The sequence below is a fragment of the Triturus cristatus genome, chromosome 1_1 (assembly GCF_964204655.1).
Source record: "Triturus cristatus chromosome 1_1, aTriCri1.1, whole genome shotgun sequence".
In the NCBI taxonomy this organism is placed as follows: domain Eukaryota; kingdom Metazoa; phylum Chordata; class Amphibia; order Caudata; family Salamandridae; genus Triturus; species Triturus cristatus.
Genome location: NC_140579.1, coordinates 1,293,183,931 through 1,293,206,026, shown reverse-complemented (window position 1 = coordinate 1,293,206,026; position 22,096 = coordinate 1,293,183,931). Strand labels below are relative to the sequence as shown.

The following is a 22,096-nucleotide window of genomic DNA, read 5'->3' as shown; positions in this document are numbered from 1 at the left end:
CATAATCAGGGCGCATGGGAGGTTATACAGACCGGTTGGCTCCGGTGCCACTGCACCTGTTGCACCACCGATTGCAAAACACCCATGGGTGCTAGGGCTGCGAGTAAATGTGGAGACCCTTCAATATACTGCCTGGATGCTTTTGGCGGGAAGGAGAGAGATGAGTATCTCTGGTCAGCGGTCTTTGGCTGCAGTGACAGCCGCCTCATACCTCTTACCGGGTACAGCGCGGGCCCTCAAAAAGCCATCCATCACTCGGAACCCGGGGATTCTCAGTGTAAACATGGCGTACAGACAGACCGCACCGCGAGCACCGCTTAGAAGCGGACGTCTATGGATAACCTGCTCCCGTCCCCGCCCTTACCACACACTTGCCCAACCAGGAATACTTCACCCCGGGTTGCATTTATCGGGCTCACAGCGGCGTGCAGTGCGCACTTGTCAGAGAGCTGCTGTGGGAGCTGCAAGGTAATTGCTTACTTTTAAACACCTCCCCACCCCTCCATAAGTGTCCCACAAGAACCTGAGAGTGCTCGCAGCTGGTGGTATTGGGTGCTGTGAGTAAACCAACCAGTGATGCTGCATGCGCCTAGTCAGAGCAAGGTGACCCTCCCTGGCAACCAACACATTTGTGGTGGAACAGTGACGGCCCAAACCATACAGAAGGGACTGGCCAATAGGGCCGTCCGGCAAATGCAACTGGACGATTCCTCCTGGCCTCTCTCTAATGGCATGGTTAAACACTAAACAGACGTCTGACGTGACATTACAAACACAGATGCTAAGGGATGGCTATCCAGAGTCATCCCAGACTTATGAAAAGTTTAAAAAGTTGCTGGAAAGTTTACCGAAGGCACCAGAGCCCAGGAGAAGAGGACGAGAGAGAGAGACGGAGAGGGGTTTAAACCGAGATCTGTTGCTGTAATAATCAGGACACCTCACCAAGCAGCCCTAAAAATGTCAAGCCATTTCAACAGGGGGCCCGTGTATGGTCTGTCAGCGGAAGAGAAGAGCAAGGTAAGTGCCCGAGCCGACGGTGAGATGAGGGCTGGCTTTACATGAGAATATTTCCATCCAACTGTTAATTCGGGTTCTACATCTGCGATAACAGCGCTCTCAGATTTTGTGAATAGGGGAACCGAGGCACGGAGAAATATGTGCCCAGGGTCACACAGTGTGGTCAAGCTACGGAGGAGGAGGCAGGAATTTGGGTCTCTTGGGGTCACTACGGTCCCACCGTCTGCATTGGTATAAATTCAGGGACCAAACACGGGTGACAACTATGGGACCGAGGTCACAGCTGCCTTAAATCTCCACAGAGTGATGGAGCTGGGTATCGAACATGGAAATCCCGGGTGGCGATGACTCCCTGTGTGACACTCAATTGCAATACTAGCGCGCGGGGGATGGGTGGTTCACGCAGGGGCCGGGAATTGGAAGTAATATAAAAAAGAAAGCTTACCTGACCGGAGTGACCGCCGGTCTGCGCCGGTCTGTTCCTAGGCCCTTGGCGCCTTCACGATTCCGAACAGCATTGGAGTGGTAACCCTAACCCCTCTCAGCCAATCCTGGCGCTGCCAGCAGCGTCAGGATTGGCTTAGGGCACGGTTACTACTCGCCCGCCTGCCCAATAGGAGACCGAGGTTTGAGCGTTTGCTCAACCCTCGCTCTCCTAATGGGCATGCGTCAGCCTGAGCAGGCACTAGTGTGCATGACTGGGCACGGCGGAAAAATTTGCCGACCTGCCCCAGTCATGCGCACTTATGCTGCTGCCTGCTGCTGCCCCTGGTATGACAATGCCTGTCAGTCAACATAACGCCGGACCGCCCACCCCCTTCAGACTCTGAAGGGGGTGGGTGGTCCGACGTCATGCTGCGGGCAGGGGGGCAATGCCCCAACGCCCCAATCGACGCACCTCCCCTGGCCTCTTCCATGCTAATGCCCCGGGTGTCCTTCAAGACAACTTGGCTGCAGGCGAACCCGTGTGTCTATCTGTTAGCCTTAATCCCATGGCACCCTGTCAGACTTTCTCCACCTTTCACCACTATCCAGACTGAAGCTATGGTGTCTATAATTTCCTGGAGTGTGGCAGGCCTCAGATCAAAGGCTGTACTCCCTGACTGGAACAACGTTACTGATTTGGATGACATCTGTTTGTTCCAGTAAACCTGGTGCATCAAACCTCTTTTTCAACCTGGCTATTTACATTTTTCAATTCCGGCGTCACATGGCCTAGCCGGGAGACCATCAGGAGGGCTAACAATGTGGATTAGATCAGACTTAGATTGTAAACTTCAGGAACTTCACATTGACTGCCCTGATATCTTGGCCATTCGCCTAGTGGTCGACAATTTTACCAGCATTGATATCTACAATATTTATACGAGAGAGGTCGAGGGGGGTTTGAGTTCCAAAACGGTCATGCTCTTAGAGGATCACTTGGAAAAGAACCATAGCCACTCACATTTGATAAAAGCAGGCACTTTAGAACCATCTTTGAGCCTCTGCATACTGAGGATGTCAACCTAGCTATGGAGGAGGAGGAGACGTGGGGCATTCTGTGACTTGATTTGCTTGTCATAAGAAGATAGAAAGAAGCAGCTTTACAGCTCAAGGCACTCTCCCTGGAGTTAGGGCTTAGAGCAATTAATGGAAGGTCCAAATCAGACGGGGGGGCAATACTTACAACAATCTGCTCCATTCTAGTCGTATAGATAATATATTATTAGATCTGAGACTCTTGCCACTGCTCAGGGATATGATCATTAAAGAAAGGTTGGCGGGCGACCAGAACCCCCTCTGCCTCACCATGGAATCTTGGTGCATGAAAATTGAGGCCAACTCCTATACTCTGGCCAGACCTAGGGACATACAGCCATCCAATGATATTCATTAAATTATATGGTCCCAGGTAGCCGATTCCCCTGATACTTTGTTCACCATTAGAGAAGACCTACTATCCTGTTTAGCAGAAATGCCCACAAGTTTGTCATGCATAGTGGATCAAGAGGCAATCATTGTTGGACATGGCCCTTCTTAGGGGATTTACATAAAATATTTTGCTTTTTTTCCTCCTGGTTTTTGCTGATTCTCTTTTTGTGGCCTTAAGACTCTGGGCACTTTCCTACTGTAATGCAATGTGAAAGCGCGCACGCCTGTCCTACAAATGCTAAGAAGTGGTGCTTACCTGATTGGTTTAGGTGCTGTACCTGCGAGTACCCAGGGCAGATACAACACTGGCTACTAGTGGGCTGAAGCACTGATTGTGCCACCCACAAGAATAGCCTTTTAAACATGTCTCAAGCCTGCCATTGCAGGCCTGTGTATGGGCAATTGCACTTATGCTCAGGTTGGAATTTCTAAACCATTAGTCAATGCTGAGTGGGCCATTCACTTCCACTAGGACACCCCTAGGGTAAGCCCTGAGGGGTGGGGCAAGTGATAGGGGAAAGACAGGACAGGTTCACATGTGTTCCCTGCCCATGTATTGAATAATCCTCATGTGGGGTTTCCCTACGTAGGAGGTCTGCTCTTACCATGGGTCAACATGGAGGAATTTCTGAATGACTTTTAAACTACCATTTTAGTTAACAGCAGGGAGTAGCCTCATGGTGTTTTCAAACATGTCTTAAGCCTGCAATTGCAGGCCTATGTGTGCACATTTGCACTTTTGCTCATTTTGGCCTTTCTGAATCATTGGCCAATGCTTAGGGTGCCTTTCACCAACACTAGAGCACCCCTTTGGTGATCCCTGGGGGATTAAGCAAGTGATAGATGGAAGGCAGGGCAGGTTCACATGTCTATTCCCTGCCCAGTTAGTGAATAATCCCCATGTGGGGTTTCCCTACCTAGGAGGTCTGCTCTTCACATGGGTCAACATGGGGGAATTGTTGAATGACTTTCAGTTCAAGAAAAGTTTTATTGGAAACATTATTATGATCATAAAAACAATACTTCATATATGCAGTTATTTGTTAATACATAAATACATGAAGGTGTAATAAAGAATAACATATATAATATCCATTAAAATAGTAAAAGGATAATATAGAAGTTGATATGAATACAAGCAAAGGTTCACAGAAATCGTAAATAACAGTACATGTCAAAAATACACAATTAAAATTAAAAAAAATATATATATATATAGATATATATAATAGAAAATGATAAATTAAACATAATTATAAATAAACAATAGGAGGTCACGGAGGCTTCGTCACTTCTTGTTGTGAGGGAGCAGGTAAGGGAGTTTTCTTCACAATATCGTCTAGAAATTGTGTGAGTGGGCCCCAAAGGTGAGAACGTTTAGTAGCAAGAGAGATAGGATGAACGAGTGCTGTATCAAGGCGATGATTGTGACATACAGCATACCACCAAGCTAAATAGGACAATTTAGAGGAATCTTTCCAGTTTTTTGATATTTGCTGAAAAGCTACAGCTATTAACAAATCAATAAGTGGTAACTGAGATTGACTTGTTTTCCGGTCCGGTGTTAAACTACCTAGGAAAATGTTTGTAGGGGAGAGTGGAATTGTGGTGTGAAATATAGTGTTGATTGGTGCCAGACCTGTTTCCAAAATATAAAAACATGTGGACATGTGAAAAGCATATGATGGAGATCAGCGTGAACCTGGGAACATGTCCAGCAAGTGTTGAGATTTGTGTTGTGTATTTTATGTAGGTATGTGGGAGTAAGAAACAATCTGTTATAAATAAAGAAGAGTGTTTGTGTTGTGCTGGCCGCTCTGGATGATTTCCTAAGTTTTGTCCAAATTCTGTTCCAAAAAGAGATAGGCCAATTTGTTCCCAGATCGGATTCCCACGAAAGTTCCACTTTGGTTTTGTCTCGGAACCCAGGAGGTACCATTAAACGGAAATAAATGGTGGACGCTTTGGGCTTTATGTGCAAAAGGTTATGCCATGGGAAAAGGGGGTGGGAGGGTGAGGAAGGTGAAGATTTGAGTTTAGCATAAGTATCAAGTATTGCTTTCTGCAAGGTCAAAAATGTAGGTTTAAAGGAAGAAGGCAAATGATAAAGAGTTTGTAATTGCGTAAATTGAATGGGTGTGCCCTGATCTAAAAATTGATGAACCCAGAGTAGACCTTTATTTCTCCAAGCCTTCCAAAATATAGGTTTCCTATTGAGAAGGATTTGTTTATTGTGCCATATTGTGGAATTGAGAAAAGTGTCTAAATTATGTACTACTAAGTGGGGTGCAGTGGATAGTAGTTTACAGGATTGCTTAATTATGGGAGTAGAGAGCTTTTGTGGTTTGCGAGTAAAGGAGAGATATTCCTGAAATGAAAAGGGAGCTAAAAACGAGGTCTCAAGATCCACCCAGAGAGGTTTATCTTCAGATTGATTAGTGATCCAATTTGATAGTTGTCGTAACTGAAAGGCTTTGTGATAATTGGAGAAATGGGGGAAATTGACACCGCCTTCAGATTTTGGTCTTGTTAATTTCTGTAACGCCATTCTTGGTTTTTTAGTATTCCATAAAAAAGAAGTCAAAATAGAATTAATCTTTTGAAAGAATTTAGATGGAATGGAAAGTGGAATGTTAGAAAGGATATACAAAACTATCGGAGTCAACATCATTTTGATTGTGTCCAGACGACCCCACCAAGAAAGATGAAGGGGATGCCATCTTGCGACCAAAGTTTTAAGTTTGGCAGAACATTTGTCTATGTTTAAAGAGATAGATGTCTTTATAGAGGGAGAGAACCAGATACCAAGATATTTTATATGTTTAGGGCTCCAGGTAAAATTGGAGATCTTAAAATCATCCTTAAAGGTGTATTTGGTTAAGGGTAATATCTCACATTTTCCTCTATTCAGTTTATAGCCAGATACCAATCCATAGGCCTCCACCTCTCCCATGAAAGCTGTAAGTGAAGATTGTGGTTTGGAGAGAAAAACTAAAATATCGTCAGCATATGCTGCCATCTTAATTTGTTGAGGATCCGAGACAAAACCTGTGATTGAGTTATTCTGGGGTATTCTTGAGAGAAAGGGTTCTAAGGCCAAATTGAAAAGAAAAGGGGACAAGGGGCATCCTTGGCGTACTCCTCGTTTAAGATTAAAGTAGGGGGAGATGAGGCCATTGGTAGATATGGCGGCCTTGGGCTCAGAGTAAAGTAGGGCTATTAAAGAAATGATTTTCGGTCCAAACCCAAACCACTTGAGAGCGTGGAAGATGAAAGGCCAGTAAACCCTATCAAAGGCCTTTTCTGCATCTAACGCAATTGCTGCCAAGGAGTCCGGATAATGTGATGATTTAGATAAAATGTCAAAGAATAAGCGTGTATTGTCAGTGATGTTGCGACCTTTGACAAAACCTGATTGTTCTTTTCCAAGCAGCATGGGAAGATATGGTTCTAATCTTAGGGCTAGAGCTTTCGAGAAAATGTTATAATCTACGTTAACTAAGGATATAGGTCTATAATTCTTACAGTAACGTAAATCCTTATCAGCCTTTGGTATTAGACAGACCAAGGCTTCGGAAAAAGAGCCAGTGGAATTACGGGAAGAGATAAAGGAAGAAAGAAGAGTGTGTAAGTGTGGGAGTAATAGATGAACGAAATGTAAATAAAATTCCACTGTGAAGCCGTCTGGGCCTGGGGCCTTGTCTTTTTTAAGAGTTTTTAAAGCATTTAACAATTCTGTTTGTGTAAGTTCAGCTTCCAAAGAGGCTAAATCTAATTGGGGATTAATATGTTTTTGAATCGCGGAGAAATATTGGGATATGTCTGTATCTGAGGGTGTGTTTTCTGGTGTGTAAAGGGATTGATAGAAATGTACAAATTCTTGGAGTATTTCAGTGTCTTTGAATTTCGGTGCTTGGCTATCATCGATAATGGAATCAATATGAAGTTTGTTGTTTAATCTTTAGATAATTGGCTAGAAGTTTGCCTGATTTATTTTGGCCACCATAATACTTTGCTGAGGATTTCAGTAAGTATAGGGAGGCCTGTTCGGTAGTGGACTTGTTAAAAGCGATTTTTGCAGTGATGAGATCTTTAAGGGAGTCCTTCGACTTGGAGGTGTGGAAGGAGTGCTCAAGTTTTTTAATCTTAGCAAGAAGTGTGTTATGTAATATGCGGGAAACTTTACGTTTATTTGACACAAATCTAATGATGAAATCCCGAGCGGTGGCCTTAAAGGCGTCCCACACTGTATGAAAGGAGACATCATTCGTTAAATTAATGTGAAAAAACTCGAGCGAAAGAGGTAAAAGATTAATTGAAATTAGGGTCAAGGAGTAAGGAATTATTGAAACGCCATTTTTTTGGCAATGTGGATTGATTTAAAATGTCTAATTGAATTGAAACAGGTGCATGATCCGAAATGAGTATAGGGCCTATGTCAGCAGAACGTAAGGATTGGGAAATGTTGCGGGAAATAAAAATATGGTCTATCCGAGATTGTGTTTGATGTGGAGAGGAAAAAAAGGAGTATTCTCTTGTGGATGGGTTGCAGAGGCGCCATGAGTCTAATAAGTTTCTTTGTTGGATAGTTTGTGTGAAAACTTTGTGTGGCGTGTTTGGGATAAAGGGGGATTTAGAATTTCTATCAATAAACGGGTCCATCACTTGGTTGCAGTCTCCTGCAAGAATAAAGTTTTCTGATGGGTACTTGAGCAATAATTGAGATATACGAGACCAAAACGTGGCATCACCGCTAGTAGGGGCATAAATGTTAAGCAAAGACAGATGGGTCTTCCCCAGCAGAAGGTTAGTGAGAATCCTCCTACCCTCTGTGTCGGATTCTTGAGATACAAGCTTGGCATTCAGTGTTTTGTGACAAAGAGTTATAACCCCATTCCTTTTGCCATCTCCTGGTGAGAAAAAGATTTCACCAACCCAGTTTCTTTTGAGTTTTAGTGATTCTCCTTCGGTAAGATGTGATTCTTGCAGTAACGCAATATTAACAGCTAATTTGGAGAGGTGAGATAAGACTCTCTGTCGCTTAATGGGGGAGTTCAAGCCTCGGACGTTCCATGTGACAATTTTCAAAAACATTTGTGAAATGAAAGTAATAAAAACATAAGTGAACCAATAAAATCTCGTAAATTGTGAACGATAGTACATGTGAAAAATTCAGCAATAGAAACTATAAAAAACATTGAAGTAAAACTTATATTAGGTACGAAGATATTAAAAGTTAAAACCAATTGAGAGAAGCTGAAAAGGTGGGAAAGATGAAGAAAAGGAAGAAGCAAGATTGGAAAAAGAGGCAAATGATAGAAACATGTATGATAAGAAAGAAGAGGGAAAAAATGAGAAGGGGTGAGAGCTGTAAAGAAGAATATAAGAAAAAGGATCATATCCACAAAGAAGTCAAAACAATGGAAGGATGTGGGGGGGGGAGACCACATGGAATGATGACGTACCCAGACTCCATGAGGTAAGGCGGGGAAGACTTCGGGATGTAAACAACATTCAAAACTAAAAGGTCAAGCACATGAGGTTCGGTCCTGTGTAAAAAGAAACAACAAATAGTTAATACAAACAGGATGGAATATGTCACGACACATTATGAGGTCATAATGTGAAATGGAAGAAGATAGTGAGAACAAACAGACCATTATACCATGACAAAAATCATTCTAGAATTCTGTAAGTAAAACAACATACTGAAAAGCTAAACCCTATTCCAATATATAACAGAAGAAGAGCTATTTAGAGATTCATGAGATCAAACAAACCATTATACCATGGCAAAAGGTATATTAAACTTCTATAGTTAAAACAGCACACTGAGGATTTAATCCCTATTCAAATATATTCCAGACAAAAAACTATTTAAAGCGAGTGCTGGAAATGTCCATCTTTTCTGGGCATTGTGCATTGAGAAAACTCTTCAGCTTTGTTGGGTCCTCATAAGTTGTGGTGTTATTGTTGAGAGTGACTTTAAACAAGCAAGGATGAAGCAATCCGAAACGAGCTCCAATTGCTCCAATTGCTGGACGCATATTGAGGAATTCTTTGCGTCTATCTGCTGTGGATTTGGCGTAGTCTTGCGAGAAGAATAGTTGATGACCTGAAAATGAAATACGCTTCAGGAGCCTAACTACGGAAATCACTTTGAGGAGGTCCGTATACTCAAGGAAATATAATATAACCCCTCTTGGTCTTTTCGTGCTTGAGGGTGTTGAATGCAGTGGGCCCAGTCTATGAGCACGTTGTATATTGAGAGTAGTGCCCTCCGGTAGATTTAGTACTGTCGGTAGAAATTTTTGAAAGAAGGAGATGGGATCCGATCCCTCCGTGCCTTCCGATAATCCATAAATGCGAAGGTTGTTGCGTCTGTTTCTATTTTCAAGGCTTTCAACCTGTTTTTGCAAGGATGTAATCTGGGAATGAAAGATGTCTACTTTGTTGTAACATGCACTGAGAGGTTCAACATTATGTTCAACCTTGGTGACTCTTTCTTCCAATTTTTCCCAGCCATCGGTTAAGATTTGTATTTTAGAATTTGTCTCTTCAACAAATGGCCGCAGAGCTCGAATTTCCTCCAGAAGGAGATCCATGGAGACAGACGAAGAAGGCTTGGGTGGAGAGGGTGGATTTTGTTTAAGGCGTTTAGTTGTTATTTTAGTAAGAGAAGAGGAGCCATTAGTCGTATTCGAAGAAGCAGCTGTTTTGGGCGTCGATGTTTGGGAGTCCTCCATTTTAATTAAGTTCACACGTGACTTTGAATGGACAATAAATCTACGATGTGAAGATATTTGCGATGAAGATACTTTTTTTAACCTACCCATGCAATGGGGAGAGTTAAAACCTATAGAGACAAGATAATGTAAAACTGCAAGGTATAACTTACGTGCGTAATTCCACCTAATAATAGTGGGCAAGGCACACTGTAACAGAATTTGTGTGCATTTGGCGCATGACAGAATATCAAAATATACATTTACCAATAAGCATGAAGTGAAATATAAAAGTGATATCTGTATGCTTAAATGGAATAGAATATATGTATGAAATGTAAGTCACCACAATACATTACAAGAGTGTGTCTATGCCCAAGCAAACCATACCACATGCTTAGCTTAATACCATATCCAATAAAGCCACTTTAAATAAAGAATCTCGTGGTACACTCATATAACATTGTAGGTTCTGAGAGAAAAACAGCTAAGAAATGCAGATATTTGCACATACACATATTAGCAACACAGAAACAAGGTTGCTGAAATGCCTATCTAAAGCCTGTTAATACAAGCGCAAGGGAGTAATGTCCAAATTCACTTTTCAATATGATTTCTAGTGTGAAACATCCATAATCAGTGAACCGGGGTCAGTAAATGAATAAAACATTGCTCCGTTCTGAAGAAATTCAGAGTGCGATGGAAATAATCTCCTCAGTGTGCAGATTGCTTTGAAGCCACATTTCTCATTCAGTTAGTCAAGAAGCCATGTGTTTCACAGAAAGGGCATTGCAAGGCAAAGTGAGGCAATAAATCACTGCAGAATTTAACTTTAGAGTTCTTCTCATGTTAGTTCAATTTGTTAACCTCCAGAAATCTATGCTCCCAGCGCGTGAGCGGCAGTTAAGCAGCTGTCACAGATACCTCAGCTGTGAGCAGAAAGGTTAATAAAAGGTCAAAGCTTGCCAGAAAGAAGACAAAAATACTTCCATTTAGAGGCTCTTACATTCCGACCATAAATTTTGCAGTTTTGCAGACCTTCAAGACTCTGGTAAAGCCAGAAAATCCCTCAGAAAGCCCTGTCACCTCAAGCGAGTCACAGGAATGCCGCCATCTTCCTCGGGCTCAAGCCACGCCGTTGAATGACTTTCAAACTATAGTTACAGTAGGAAGTAGCTTCATGATGTTTTCAAACATGTCTTAAGCCTGAAATTACAGGCCTGTGTGTGCGTAGTTGCACTTAAGCTCAGGTTGGCCTTTCTAAATCATTGGCCAATGCTGAGGGTGCCTTTCACCAGCACTAGAGCACCCCTATGGTGAGCCCTGCGGGTTGAGCAAGTGATAGGTGAAAGGCAGGACAGGTACACTTGTGGGCTCCCTGCCCAGGTAGTGAAGAAACCCCATGTGTGTTTTCACTACCTATGAGGTTTGCTCTCCCCATAGGTTAACATGGGGGAATGGCTGAGATTACTTTAAGCTGCAATGGTGGCTTACAGTGGAGCAGCCCCAGGTTGTTTACTATCATTGGATTCACAATGACGAATCCTCCCTTGCTGTAAAGGTGGATTTGTCGCTAACAGCTGAGAAATGCTACATCTTTGAAGTGGGCATGTATCTGCACTAAACTATTTTGTGTGCCCGTTAAGTTGACTCAAGTCCACACTAGAGGTTGGGGGAGCACATCTGTGCATTCCCCAGAGACAGCCATAAACATTGGGCATGCAACTGGAATGACAGACCTCTGCCATTTGAGGACTTGGCTGGATTTGGATTAAGGTTTTGAAACTTGCACTTTGTGAAGCCAGATAATGGCCCCACTAAAGATTAGGATCTGCATTCCAAGGCCTTATGGCAAACAGGACTGAAATTTAGGGGAGACATGTGTGGTTCAAAGGGAACTCTTTGAACTACCCCCTATTTCAAAGGCACACTACAGTATAACTACTGGTGCCATACTTCAGCAGGGCAGAGATACACTTGTGGGGATGTGGGACCAGACATCCTGGACTGCGTGGTGTACACTGCCAAAGGAATCTGTTGTGCACAAGGAGGAGACTGCCATTTGGAGGGACCTTGTACCCTCCCTGAATAGTGGCTGGCCTGGGCTGACTACCTGCTGCTGTTTGGCACCCTGAGGTGTGCTCTCCAAGGGCTTGTTGGCTTGCCCCCTGGTCTATGTGGAGGCCTCAGGGACATCAAAGACCTCCCGTGAGAAACTTACCTAGTTTACATATTTCACCTGGAGATCAATGCCCTCTCAAGCACCTACTTCATCTGCTGGATCTTGCCTGCAGAGCCGTGTGAGCGTGGAACTAAGTATTGTGCCTGGAGACCAGATTGCTTTGTCAGGAGTCCCCAAACTTTGCACGCATCTAAGGAGTGAGGCCCCTACTGCGTGGGGCCTCAGCATGCAGAAGTATCTTGCTGGTGGTGAGTGGATTCCCCGGTTGCGGGACTCAGCATGGCCCACATCATCGTCCGTGCCACATCTCTCTTGTGCGACATGCCACCTGCATTCCTCATTGCGTGCCGTGTCCAATTCACAGGTTGCGACTCTCTCCGAGAGAGGGCGCATCCATAGAAGTGCCTCATTCTACCTCGTGGGGCACTACTGAACTTACTACTGTGTATGTGGGACCAGAATTTTCGGTGAGACTCGCATCATCGCGCACTAGACATTGTGCCTCATTCCCAGGAGGTACGGCGAACCTGACTGGGTTGATTGTAGCTGTATTGGCTGATGTGACTCATATCATGGCTCACAAGACGTTGTACCTCATTTCAGGGAGGTACAGTGAACCCGACCGGGGGTTGATTGCAACCGGATTGTCTGGTGCGACTCGGATGATCACATACCAGACTTTATGCCTCATTTCCAGGGAGGTACGGCGAACCCAACTTTTGGTTCATTGTGGTGAGATTATCTGGTTCGACTCATATCATGGAGCACCAGACATTGTGCCTCATTTCGAGGGAGGTATCGAGAACATGATTCATGGTTCATTGTGAACAGATTATCTGGTGTGACTCGGATCAAAGCGCACCATAATTTTATCACTTCCCGTGAGGTGCGGGGACAGCTGCACCTCCCAGTTACCGAGTGTTCTGTCTTGCCCTCAGTGCAGCAAATCAACTGCCCTTTCCTCACCCAGCCAGATGATTTTGTGCTGCCAAGTCATATCGCCCGGATCGATCCTGGGTGATGAGAGTAAGTGACTGGGCTGAGGAACACTTCCGAGAGCAATCCGAAGATGGTTGGAAGACTGCGTGAGCCCCCTGTGATTCGCAGAACTGGGCTTGTGCCGGAAGGCAATTGAGGGACCTCTTGATTGAACTGGGACAGCCTCTAGCTGTTTCTGCTTCACATAAAGTGGGTGAACTACCTAAGTGGTGGCTATCCCCCCATTTGTCGACTGTTGCCTGGTTACCCTGATAGTTAGCCCAGCCTTCTCCCCTGGGCCCCTAACTAAGTGTGACTCTGGCCTTAAACCGGTATAGGAAGGGGTGGGGGGGTTCGACTCTAATCTGTGGGCAGAGTAGAAAGGGGGTAACTGAGAGGTTGTGGAGGGATTGGGCCACGGGGTCTGCATTCTTATTATCAACTGACCCTGTTACGGTGCTGAGTGCTTCATACAAACTTGCCGATATCCTTTGAACCGCGTTACGGTGCTGTGTGAGTGTCAGAGAATGTGCTACATGAGAACAGCTTGCTAATAGTTGCACCATGCAGTGGTGTTGTTTTGCTTGTTTGTTTCATTACCTAACAAATACTGTGTTTTGACATTGGTTTTACTCGTGTAGCTTAGGCCCACAGTGCAGCTGAAAAGTGTTATAAATTCCTGTGTGTACGTATTCCTGATATCGCAGCACATAAGGGTGCTGGGGGTAAAATCTGATTTTCCCCAAGTGTGCATATTACTGATGTCATTTTAACACTGTTGGGCTTAGTACAGCTAGTAATATTTCCAAGTATGATTTATTCCCAGAAATACATGATCTTCATGTTTTGTTAATTAACCCCTTCTGTGCCCATGACGTGCTGGACACGTCATGGAGCACAGTCGCGCTGTGCCCATGACGTGTCCAGCATGTCATGAGGCATTCCCTGGGGAATCCCTTTCATTCAAAATAGCCTCGGGAGCTGGGGAAGAGCTTCCCCAGCTCCCGAGGCCCCCCCCCCCTTTCACTGTGATGACGATCGGCGCGCATGTTGCGCCGACATCATTACAGTGAAAGTGAAACCCAGTGGATCCCTGCTTGGGGATCACCACAGGAGGGCGATCCCCAAGCAGGGATCCACCCACTAGACACCAGGGAGGGGGGAGCGGCCCCTTGGGCAAGGGCCTTTGCTCCCCCCAATTAATTTTGGCAACATTTAGTCTTTCTGTCTCCCCTGGGGGGCAGATGGGGGCAGTAGCCCCCAATCTGCCCCCCAGGGGGGGCAAAAAGCCCACTAGACACCAGGGAATTAAAAAAAAAAAAAAATAGAGGTGGGGTCTGCCCAAAATGGGCAGGCCCATACCCCCACCCCACCCCCAATTACTACAGTCTTTCTGCCCCCCCCAGGGGCAGATGGGGCATTGGCCCCTAATCTGCCCCTTCGGGGGGGCAGAAAGCCCACTACACACCAGGGATTTGTTTTTAGTTTTTTTTTAGGGTGGGGGCTGCCCGCAACGGGCACGCCAATGCCCCCACCCACCCGCCACCATTACAGCCTTTCTGCCCGGGGCAGATGGGGCATTGGCCCCCAATCTGCCCCCCCGGGGGGGCAAAAAGGCCTCTAGACACCAGGGAATAAAAAAAATAGGGGTGGGGGCTGCCCAAAACGGGCAGGCCCATGCCCCCACCCCCCAATTACTACAGTCTTTCTGCCCCCCCCGGGGGGCAGATGGGGCATTGGCCCCTAATCTGCCCCTTCGGGGGGGCAAAAAGCCCACTACACACCAGGGATTTGTTTTCATTTTTTTTTAGGGCGGGGGCTGCCTGAAATGGGCACGCCAATGCCCCCACCCACCTGCCACCATTACAACCTTTCTGCCCTCCCGGGGGACAGATGGGGCACTGGCCCTAATCTGCCCCTTCGCTGGGGCAGAAAGCCCACTAAACACCAGGGATTTGTTTTTAGTTTTATTTTAGAGTGGGGGCTGCCCGAAACGGGCACGCAAATGCCCCCACCCCCTGCCACCATTACAGCCTTTCTGCCCCCCCAGGGGACAGATGGGGCAGTAGCCCCCAATCTGCCCCCCCCAGAGGGGCAGAAAGCCCACTATCCACCAGGGATTTTTTTGCACAAATGTTTTTAGGGTGTGGGTTGCCCGAAACGGGCACGCCAATGCCCCCACCCTCCCCCCGACAAAAATGACAGTCTTTCTGCCCCCCAGGAGGCAGATGGGAGCTGTAGCCCCCAATCTCGCCCTCCTGGGGGGCGCAGAATGCCCACTAGAAACCATGGATTTTTTTGTTTTATTAGTGTAGGGGTAGGGGCTCCCCAAAATGGGCATGACAATACCCCACCCCACCCAGAGAGAATTTCCAATCTTTCTGCCCCCCCCGGGAGGGCAGATGGTGACAGTGGCCCCTGATCTGCCCCCTGGGGGGACAGAAAGCCCGCTAGGCGCCAGCGAGTACGCAGGCTTTTTTTATGCGTGGGGGTGGGGGCTGCCCAAAATGGTCATACCAATGCCCCCACCCCCACAAAAAATAGTCACAGTATCTCTGCCCCTTTAGGGGCATATCGGGAGGAAACCCCCTTCCCCGATTCCCCCCCAGGGCGGCAGAAAGCCCACTGGGCTCTGAATTTTTTTTAGCAATGTGCATACCTGTGGATTTTGGGCCCTAGCGCAGTTGGCACGTAGGCAAACCTAGCAGACCTGTACATTTTTGAAAACTAGACACAGAGGGGAATCCAGGATGGGGTGACTTCACTGGCTCTCACCAGGTTCTGTTACCCAGAATCCATTGCAAACCTAAAAATGTGTCCAAAATAATACATTTTCCTCACATTTCTGTGGTGGAAAGTTCTGGAATCTGCGTGGGTCCACAAAATTCCACCCACCCTGCGTTCCCCAAAGTCTTCAGAGAAAAATGGTACCTCACTTGCGTGGGTAGGCCTAGTGCCCGCGTCAGGCAAGGGCCCAAAACCTATTGAGGAGACATCAAAATTACCTATCACAAAACAACCTGGTTTTGCAAAGGGGGTCCCATGAGTTTTTGGCCCCGGGCTTGGCGGCCATCTAGGGAAACCTACCAAACCCACACATTTCTGAAAACTAGACACCCGGGGGATTCCAGGGAGGTATGGCTTGCGTGGATCCCCCAAAGTTTCCTTACCCAGAATCCCCTGCAAACCTCAAATTTAGCTGAAAAAAATCACCTTTTTCACACATTTTTGTGGGGGAAAGTTGTGGCATCACCGGGCTGACACAAATTTTCTACCATCCAGCGTTCCCCCGGGTCTCCTGATAAAAACAGTGCCTCACTTGTGTGGGAGGCCCAAGTACCTGCGACAGGCAAGGGCCCAAAACGTAGAGAGGCGACATGAAATTTGCCTAACTCAAAACGACCTGGTTTTCCAAGGGGGGTCACTTGGGTTTTTGGCCCGGTGCTCGGCGGCCACCTAGGGAAACCTACCAAACCCACACATTTCTGAAAACTAGACCCCCTGGGGATTCCAGGGAGGTATGGCTTGCGTGGATCCCCCAACGTTTCCTTACCCAGAATGCCCTGCAAACCTCAAATTTAGCTGAAATAATCACCTTTTTCACACATTTTTGTGTGGGAAAGTTGTGGCATCACCGGGCTGACACAAATTTCCTACCACCCAGCGTTCCCCCGGGTCTCCCGATAAAAACGGTGCCTCAATCGTGTGGGAGGCCTAAGGACCCGCCACGGGCAAGGGTCCAAAACGCAGTGAGGCGACATAAAAATTGCCTATCTCAAAACGACCTGGTTTTGCAAGGGGGGTCACTTGGATTTTTGGCCCGGTGCTCGGCGGCCACCTAGGCATGACATCACAATCTGAGCATCAATTGTGGAAATAGAACGACGAAATGTTTACTAGTGTATCATCTAATTTTTTTATGTATGCTTTGATGCCTTGGCTCTCATACTAGAAAGAGCTGGCACCTATTGTATGATTTGTTTTTATTATTTTTAAACACACTGTATGTATTTATTGTAAAACTTGCTTTTATGGGACTAGTTGTCGAAATAAAGCTTATTGAATTGAATGTGGACACGGTTTTAATTGTTTTATGTGAATTGGAAGATTATTGTGTTGCTAAGGTGGTGTTACTCTTGCATTGAAGCAAAGAGTATGCTTCAGTGTTGGTGTTGCTGGAACATGATCAGGCACTTGTGGATTGGAGGCTACCACAGTCTCCATAATAAAAACCCTGCACCTCTTCAGACAGACCCTCAAGACCTGGCTCTTCGACTGACCGGAGCTGCCACCCCACTTCCCCCAGCACCTTGAGACCCTCACGGGTTACATGTGTGCATGTATAACCATGTATTCGAAGTGCACGTTATGTGCTTAGTTACAGTTAGACTAACTACAGGCCTCAGTTGAAATGCATTTAGCTTTGCCAGCATGCATAGCTGCTAAGGTTTCAGATTGCTATGTTTGATATTTTCATAATTTCAGTGTAATTATGAGTGATATTTCAATGACTATGAGTGACACTTTTTCGAGACCAAAATCAATCAATGAACTCCAGTCCCCCTGCCAGTAAAAACATTAGAAAAATCACTCAAAGCCATTACACAGTCCTGATGTCATCTGACACTCGGCGCAGCCAACCTCTGCCACAGATCACCTAGTGATTAGTAAGGTCTCATCCCACTGGCCACTTTTCAACTATATATGCTTCTAGTGGCAAATACGACAGGAGAACTCATCCTAACTCTACAATCTTAATTATGACAACCACCATAGCATAACTTGAGAAGCTGGGAAACTACTGGTGTGACCACTACTTACCACCGCTCTCGCCAGCCTTTCTAATGTTGGAGCGGCGCTAGGCACTGCCACCTCTGCCTAATGCACTTATTGGTTGATTAACTCTTGCTGCCTTAAATTGCTGCTTGCTGAGCTTTAGAGTGCTGCTCTGGTGCGCCACTTGCTGTGTTGGGCAGGCTCTAGATCGGACTCCAGGCCAGTACCTCAGTCTGTTGTAAGTCAGGACTCCATCTTCTGCAGAGCTGAGGAGCCACGTTGTAAAGGGCTGCTCTGACAGCAGTGTGGCTAGCTAGATTGGTGATCGCAATTGACGCTTTTCATTAAATATTTGCTCGCGCCCAGACGGACACTGTGTGCAACCAACCCCCAACAAACAGTGGTGGTCATGTGTGAGAAGTTGTTGACTTCACATCATCCAGGTCCAGCAGCAGAGGGAGGCAGGGTACGGGCTGTACAACTGAGGCCGAGGGGCAAGTCGTCTGGGAAAGAAGGCCCCTGATAAGACTGGAGGAGGGGGCTTGATATCAGCCCCTGCCCTAAACTAGCGGTGTAAAACCCCTGGAACTTGGGTCAGCTTGTCCCTTGTCCGATTACCTGGGTCAGAAGGGGTGAAATCTGTTCTGGCTGGGGAGAGAAGTCGCCGCCCATTGGCGGGCTATGATGGCGACAGGTTGTACAACTGGGCCTGGCCCTTCCCGCTGGCCTCACCGCTGCATTGGCCCCCCAGGGGGCTGGTTGGACAGACGTATAACGCCTTTTGTGGTAGTGATCAATATTGAAGTCGAGGGAGAAAGCAGCCCAGTGATCAGCCTCCAACCCCTGGGATCGATTGTGGGACCCTGACGAGTTCCAGATGGGGCCACTCTCCCTGGGCCAACAAAGTTAAAACACACAATGACTATGGGAGGGGATGCACTGGGAAAGAGAGGGCACAGAATAGAAATGCTCCAGGCTGCAGTTCTCCTACTGGCCTTATGACTTGTGAGTTGTGATACCCTAAACCAAGGCAAGCTCGGTGCTGCCAGATCCATGTGCTGCTGCCGGCGGGCCAGTCACTGTTGTTGTTTATGTTTAGCTCACCAGGTCTGCATAGCATGAGCAGCTCACGGTGGCTTGAAATGAAATCGGATAACAGATCCTGATTCATTATCACTACTGTGAGAGAAAATTATCAGAGGTGCATGCAGAGCAAGCCAATTTTAGAGCACTGGCAGGTCACTTTTTATTTATTAGTTTACTAGTGCGCCTCTTTTTAACAAGCTGATTTGCATGACAATGTATTTACTTACAGTAATGCGGTACAGTGACTTAAAATGCATTAGTGTAACATGAGATGTGTGACACTTGGCAGGGCTGAGCATGTTTTTCCTTTCTTGCAGGTTTATTATTTCGTTAGTTAGAGAAAGGTTTATTGTCTGCATTAAACTGCTGATAGAGAGGCCTGAAGGGAAATTTGGCAGTGAACATGGAAGAACATGGTTGAAAGAAACTTTCTGTCCATCATGTACCACGATGGCAAGATGTTCAAGGTTGAAAACCACCATCTCAGCTTGATGCGTTCGGTAAGTGGAGCAATGTTGCAGATGCACTCACGCAATGGCCTGATCTGTCCCTGATGGTGTGAAGGGAGGTAAGGACTTTCTGAGTCTCCCGTTACTGTTAATATATTGGTGATTACAGAGTTAGGGTCATGGCACATCCTTTTTAGACTTAAAGAGTTACAGACCTCTCTGCATGCCTTATTCTTGCAAGTATGAAGCTTTGTGCTAAACACTTGGGGCCAGATGTACGAGGCATATTACCGGTAGCAAAAGAAGCATTTTCCTATATACCAACTATTAGAAATGGGATTTCTGGTTGGCTAAGGCTAGCGCCAAAGCCAGGCAGAAACCACCACTCTAGTCAGGGCAAGGGAGTTACACGTCGAAGATAACCCCTGCTCACTCCCTTGGTAGCTTGGCACGAGCAGTCAGGCTTATCCCGGAGGCAATGTGTAAAGCGTTTGCGCAACACACACACACAGAAGCAACACACTAGGCACACCACAAAAGGAACTCCACATAAGGTAATAAAAAAATAGCCTTTGTATTGTCATAAACACATTAGACACATAATCACACATTTACACTGTGCCAACTGGCACGGGCAATATTCACAGGGGAATTATATACAGGACCAGGCCAATCGGGCCACGGTCAGAACCATCAGAACAGGTAAGTATAAACCACGACCAGTAATTACTGATACCATAATGACCTCAGCATTATCATATTAGACATAAACCCACCCTAGGCCCAAACCTCATCAGCATAAACACATTACGCAATGGGCCTCACCAGCATAAACACATTATGCACTAACCCCATAAGCATAAATACATTACGCAAACAGGTACTACCCCAAAACATCATAGCATGACATTAGGCATTAGCACATTAGGCCCAGACCTCATTAGCATAAACACCTTACGCATTAGGTATCACCAGCATTAATCACATTACACAATAGGCCTCACTAGCCCAGGTGCCCTGGGAACCATCGATTGGTTCCTACAATGCCAAAGAGAAGCCCCACTCACCGGGGCTTGGTTCCGCCACCTCCCGTATCTCTTGCAGGGGGGGGGGAAGGCACCAACAATGCTTGTGTGAGCCCCACGGGGCTCCCTAATCAAAATAATGCTGCCTCCTGTTAGGCCCCACTCACCGGGTCATTACAAGCTCCCCTCCGCTCCTCTTGCTGGCTGAAGGCAGGCCGTGACACATCACCAGCAGGCCCCGATCACGAGACCTCTTCTAGGTGGCTCCTGGCATACTTCTAGGCATCCCAGCTCACCGGGACTCTCCGGTCGTCCTAGGCTGCAGGCAGCACGTCGTCTTGCATCGGGACGCTCTGGGAGGCGGGGTAGGCTCCCGTCCTCTGTCCTCCTTTCCTCACCGGCCGGCAACTTCCTGCATTCAGGGACACGCGGGGCTCTCCTCTCTCTCACGGGGAGCCCCGCCAGCAGCCAGACTCTGTTTTTCTTCAGCGAGCGTCCCAGCACGGGGTGGGATCCTGCCTGGGTCTCCTGGTTTTGCGCTGTTTTCTCCCCGCTTCCTGCTGTTGGCACCGCGGGGCTCTTCCTTTCACACGGGAGCCCGGCGCAGGCATGCCGACTTCCAGGACTTCCTTCCCCTTCGTTCGCCCGGCACTTCCTGTTGCTGGCTTCAAGGCCCCGCCCACAGTCAGGTAACCATGCCTGTCTTCTTAGTCGCTCAGCTGCGGCGGTGATATCTTTCACTCGGGAAAGTGCAGGGTGGGCGCCCGCTTTTAGATATAAGCGATTTTGGGGTGGGTACCCGCTAGTTACCCCATAAGTGGGGTGGGCTCCCACCAACACCGTGGCAATGTGGGGTGGGCACCCGCTTTCCTAAATATACAAAACCGCGGGGTGGGCTCCCGCTTCGCTGGGCAGGAATGCAGGGGAATCCCCACGTCGGGATTCCCTCCACACCGGTGGCTGCTCTGCGCTGCGATAGCCAAGCTCTTTCAGCAGAACACCAGTAGGGCACTCTCAGGGCGCTTAAAGTCCCAAAGTCCTTTTAGAGGTAAAGGGGGCAATTCAAAATCAGCGCTCACGAGGCGCTAGAAGCCAGCCAAAAGTTCCTCTCAAGACCAAGAGGCAATGCAGGGCCCAGGGAGGCAAGCCCTCATGGCATTCCCCCTGGGCCCCAGCAGCAGCACGCCCCAGCAGGATCAGCACACACTGAACATGGAGTCACAGCCCCTACATTTATACCAGGTAATCTCTTTGTCTGCAGTACAGGGCATGGGGGAACCAGATGCAACTGGTTCAAGGGGGATTTGGAGCACTTTGTTTTTCAAGCTCCTCTTCCCCTTTGTCAGGTGGGGGCTAGGTGATCAGACACACCTCAGGGGGCAGAGCCAGCATTGTACAGGGCAGGCACACTCCTATTCAGAGTCAGGGGGATTTCTCCTCCCACTACTACCAGCCCAGGTGTCCCATTCAGCCCAGCGCTGACTCACCCTGCCCCTCCTGGAGCCAACCACACCTCTCAGCTCCTGTCACTCACAAGCCAGACATGCAATTCACATCAGGCAGGCAGACACAGGGCACCCAGAAATACCAACTTCTAGAAGTGGTATTTCTCCACCAGTCACCATAAAAGTGTGCACACCATTGCGCAGCATTTATCCTCACGAGTTCATACATACTAAACTCGCCCCTCATACCAGGAATTACCACGGACACACTCATCCCCAATGCATTCCTATGGGAGGGCAGGCCAATCTCACCACACGCACACAGAGCGCTCGCACTTTACACTGGACCATAGTGCTAAAGTGCTCAGAGGCCTAAAATCACCAACACCAGGTTACAGAAAAAGGCTAGGAGAATGCAAAAAGTTTTGGGGTGAACCTGCCAAAAAGGCCAAGTCCAACACCAACCCTATTTTGAGAGTCGGTAACCTATTACCAAATC

The 22,096-nt window shown here is 47.0% G+C and overlaps 1 long non-coding RNA gene across 3 annotated transcripts in view; it reads right to left on the bottom strand.

Moving 5' to 3' along the window:
- Window positions 1-21,093, bottom strand: part of LOC146871987 (uncharacterized) — a 52,118-nt gene extending 31,025 nt beyond the window's left edge. The window contains exons 1-2 of one of the 3 annotated variants that reach the window (XR_014981301.1): window positions 20,320-21,093; window positions 8,397-8,480 (exon numbers count right to left, since the gene is read on the bottom strand). This is a non-coding gene — a long non-coding RNA (uncharacterized LOC146871987). The remainder of the gene's footprint in view (window positions 1-8,396; window positions 8,481-20,319) is intronic. The other 2 variants (XR_014981302.1, XR_014981300.1) reach the window with 2 other exon arrangements.
- Between the last annotated feature and the right edge of the window lie 1,003 nt (window positions 21,094-22,096).